This window comes from Oratosquilla oratoria, chromosome 42 (genome assembly GCF_046742065.1).
Source record: "Oratosquilla oratoria isolate Oo_2021 chromosome 42, ASM4674206v1, whole genome shotgun sequence".
Classification (NCBI taxonomy): Eukaryota; Metazoa; Arthropoda; class Malacostraca; order Stomatopoda; family Squillidae; genus Oratosquilla; species Oratosquilla oratoria.
In genome coordinates, this window is record NC_134818.1 from 29,090,360 (window position 1) to 29,095,359 (window position 5,000).

Genomic DNA, 5,000 nt, shown 5'->3' on the forward strand with positions numbered 1-5,000 from the left:
CCTAGGATCTTAAGAGAATCTCAAATTGTTTACCCAAAGACTACTGAGAACAATTAATGGGATAAGGGTTTTGTACGAATTGTGTGTACAACAGAAGACAGGATCCTGGGAAGAGGCAAATGTGGTCTCCATTGAGAAAAGGAAGAAATATGGAGGAACCGCTGAATTATAGCCCAGTGCCCTTGACCAGCACGGCGTTGGACATAGTATGAGAAAGAACTGTGAAAGACAGATGGACAAAATATCTGGAGCAGATGAAGATCTTGGCAGAGAGCCCATTCCGTTTCAGAACAGGAATGTCTTGTGCATGAAATCTGTTAAGTTTCAGCGTTGATGTACTGCAGGGTGGAGTACGTATACTTAGATTTCGCGTAAGTTCTCTATGTGGTACCTCACTAAAGGTTAATGTGGATGTTAAGGTGTCTTTTGCTCGGTGCAATGACTAGCCTCCCACCACAGCCAATGGCGGGTGACGCGCATCCTACCTCCTGGCATCATATTACAAAGGATTACAAAGGCGGAGCATGCCGACAGGAGACCTTTTGGTCCATAACTAGGTCGGATGCGATAAAATTAATAATGATAAATAAATAAATAAATAAATAATAACATAAATAATAATAGATAGAATGAATAAATAAATTCATAGGTATAGTTGAATAATAAACAAACAGGTAAATAGTACATAATAATGAATTGACATATACCTAATAATAAATGTGTATCAAGCAAATAATAATAAACAGACAAATGATAACAAAACAAATAAACAAATAATATAAAATAAATGACAGATAAACAAATAATATCACACAAATAATATAAAACGCATTGGTAGGTTTGGTTAAATTGATCAGCCTTGTACTTAGCAGTTTGAAGCAAAACAATTGCATTTAAAATCAAAGAATTAGTGCTCTAAACAATCATTTGACGATCATCATTGAGCCATGAACGATCATCGTTGACCAATAATTTCGCACAGAGCAAAATGTACCTTTAGAATGTATACAAGTATAGAAGAACTAAGTCAAGGGTTTCCTGAGAGGTAAGATTAATGAGGACGGTTGTGAAGGATGAGGTGTCAGACTAGAAGGAAGTAATTGGTGGAGTCCCACAAGGCTCGATATTGGAGCTCGTAATGTTCCTAATAGGTTAATATGATGGATGAACCAATTTGTTACTACAACCTATTCCCAGACGGCGCCAATATTATGAAAAAAAGAAGAAAAAATAAAGGTTACGAACTGCTACGGAAATATTAATTATTATTGTTATTTAGCTTGGAACCAAAAGTTAAATGAAAAAAGGATTACTTTTTAACTTGATGAAAGTAAAATATGAGAAAAAATGAGCGAATACAAAGGGAGACAACCAAAATAGGCTCTTAGGTTAGATTACAGGTCATACGAAGAAAGAATAGACAAACAAGACTGTCCACATTACAAGAACGGAGAGAGAGAGAGAGAGAGAGAGAGAGAGAGAGAGAGAGAGAGAGAGAGAGAGAGAGAGAGAGAGAGGTGGCATGACTGCTGCTTTCATAAATATGGGAGATGTAATGTTTGACAAAAAATGATCAATTAGTAAGGACGAAAGAACATCAAGAGGACATGACATGACACTCTAGACGACAAATTGTTTGAAGGACAAAGAAAATCCATCGAGTTGTATGAATTTTAGAATAAACAAAACAAAACATCCAAGACGGAAATATAAACTAATTGAAAACTAAGACTGACTGCTCAAGACATGGAGATTGGACCCTAAGAGCTTGGCTCCTATACTGTATAATTAAGTAAATGCAATTAGATTAATAAACACACGCAAACACACACACACAGACAGACACACACACACACACACACACACAGACACAGACACACACACACACACACAGACAAACTATTCACCACTTGAAAGGTTCTGCCACTTCAAACACTATTCCCACCATTTACTCCTCTCCACCTCCCCTTCCTCCATCTTCTCCTCACCTCATCCCCCCCCCCAATTCACCCACCCACCGCCTCCACAAGCCCCCAACTGTCCTCTCCAACCACCACGAGACGTCAGGCTGTTGGAAATCCCCCCGAAGGGATGTGGAGGGGAGGAGAAGGTGAAGGCGTTATCACACTCAGCTATTTTTCCTCCGACCTCCGATTCATCGGCGGCACCGCCCACCTCCAGAACTTTATCTGCCTTGAAATCACTCTCTGGCAAACTATTTTGTTTTCTCAACAATTTACATTGAATGTCATTTGATATGCCGGGGTGGAAGTTTATTTTCCTCCAGCATGTCTGATTCCTTCCCGAAAACTGAGGGCTGCAAACCTGCTCCAACAGTCGGAGGAAAAATAGCCCAGTGTGATAAGGCCTTCAAGATGACGGAGACAGAGACGACGAATGAAGCAAGGGACAAGAGAAAATGAAACGGGTGAGAAAGGACAGCGATGGAGGAGAGGTGGTACTGTGGTGAACCGAGCCCCCCCACAATAACATATTGAAGCATAGGTGTACAGTATAGTCGCAGGATGTGGGTGTGCAGCCTCTTGGGAGAAAGTGTAAGCGTCAGAGCATGTATGTTTGGCCCATAATACTCTTATACATACATACATACATATACATACATACATACATATACCAAGGCTTTTTCCCCCTCTTATGAGAAACATATTTGTAGGCTATCCTGTCCCAGCCAGAGGGACGCTACTTTTCGGTACGCCCCGAGGGTACTTAAGGCGTGTGAGGTCAGGTCATGGTCCTTTCAGACTCGGGCCGGTCAACATTTGTGTGTATGCCAGTTTCCATCGAATAAAGTCCTGAACCTAAACCGACTGTCAATCTCTCCCTGTGTCACTAACCCAGTAACAGCTCTCTAGTTACAGTACGACGAGGAAAAATCGGACTGGGAGAGTTATCAAAACGTACAAAATAAGACAGAAAAATACTGGGAAAATAGGACATCAAGGGAAACGATAGAGGAAAAATAGGCCACGAAAGCCATGAAGAGGGAAATGGGACATTCTAAATGAGAAAATAGGACAATAAGTACACAATAACAGGAAAAGTTGGCGAAAAAGAATATCAGTCATAAATATAAGAGAGAAAAGGCAGGGAAACCAGATATAATCTCGGACTTTACCCAAGTTACAGTGGGTATCCACTAAGTTTTCACATTGTTGATCTCTGGAGCGTTAACTCAAAGTTGTAAAAACACATTTTTCTCTTTCTTGGTCAAAACTAAATTATAAATCGCAACGAACTCTAAATGCTATAAGCATAACTCACCCTATGGGTAGGGGGAAGTGAGAGAGGGGAATGGGAGGAAGAGAGTGGGGGAAAAGGGAGTGAGAGGAAAGGGAGAGAGAGGAATAGCTCGTTGGAGGCCCGAATGAGGAGAAAGGAAGGGGGAAGAGAGAGCAGGGAGTTGGAGAAAGAGAGTGAGAGGAAAGGGAAAGAGAGAAATACCATGATGGGGAGATGAGAGAGGTAGTGTGGAAAGTGGGGAAGAGGTAGGGGGAGGAGGAGGAGGTGAGGAAGGGGAGGAGGAGAAGGAAGAGGAGGAGTGCCATACAGGAAGCACAAGAGGCACCGTCTGCCAAACCTTGGGGAAGGGGGGGAGGGGGGCCGAGCCTAAGGTCTATTTATATCACGGCATCACTCGACACTCCTCCTCCTCCTCCTCCTCCTCGAGACGCCCGACATGCAAAGCCCTCTACCTAAGGACGGCCTCTGGTCGATTCTCTTCGATGTCGAGCTGTCGGCAGGCGATCTTATTCACCTGAGGAGGCGGTCTCGACACTGAAGGAGATCTTAGATGATCGGGACCCTCGTCCAGGTCGGGAGTCCGTCCCCCCCCCTCCCCCCTCGGCCGAATGAAATTATCTGTTGTCATTAACCAGAATAGCCCAGTGCATATCGGATCATAAGCAGGTGGTCGTGAGTTCGATTCCTGGGCACCGTTAGGGGCCATGTCGCGTTGGTTCCCGACAACTCTGGTCCGGCGAGGAGGCGACCCAACGTCGGCTGGCTCAAAAAAAAAAAAAAAAAAAAAAAAAAAACTACAAAGTTGGTACCCGACTGTCTGCAGCACAAAATTAAGTTTTATGTTCTTGTTCTTTAAGAATCTGACAATTTTATTGGGTTGAGGGGCGGTCTAGGGGGTGAAACTAAATCTGGCAACTTAGCTGATTGAAAGTGTCATTACTAACCAAAAAATTATATAGATAAAACAAAGTTGCCATAAACATTTCTTCATCGTTGTTTAAATTTCTACACGAAATAAAAGGAATGATTCGCACTTCCTCTTACACAACACAAATAACAACAAAAACCAAACAACGAGTATCATTTTTAAACATGGTTCATTAATTAAGAGGAGTAACATGACTGATACGCTTATAATTATGTTCAGTGCAAAACCAATGTGGGTGAGATTTATATGTTTCGATTCAACACATAATAATTAATTTATCCACGAAAAAAACGTTAAGAAACATTGGAAGAGACCGTTAATATTGGAAATTTCACCCACACGCGCATGCGCAAGTGCTGTGGATATCATTACGCAAATGGACTATTTGTTGCCGATTAGTTTGACTTTTAATCTATGGAGTATTCATTCTAGTGCAGAAGGTATTATTATATGTAAATAATCATGAAATATTTAACGACGAACGCTGATTTTGCATTGTGATATTTATTCATCGGTTATAGATTTCTGGATGTAAATGTAAATTTGTGTTACGACATGGAAACAGTTTGGAAACACGAATAGACATGAATCATTAAGTAGTGTGCAACTGTTGATACATGCATACAAAAACAAACACAAACAAGCACGTGCGCGCGCGCACACACACACACACACACACACACACACACACACACACACACACACACTTCGTGCACTGGTGCAATTGCACGATAAAGAAGTAAACACTTGCATATGCACGGAAGCAAACAAAATTAATCAACATCAAGCTTAATGTTGTATGCGTGTATGA

At 41.6% G+C, this 5,000-nt stretch overlaps 1 protein-coding gene across 2 annotated transcripts in view; it reads right to left on the reverse strand.

The window, feature by feature from the left end:
• LOC143021681 (uncharacterized) overlaps positions 1-5,000 on the reverse strand; it is a 260,489-nt gene that overhangs the window by 112,140 nt on the left and 143,349 nt on the right. The window lies entirely within an intron of this gene.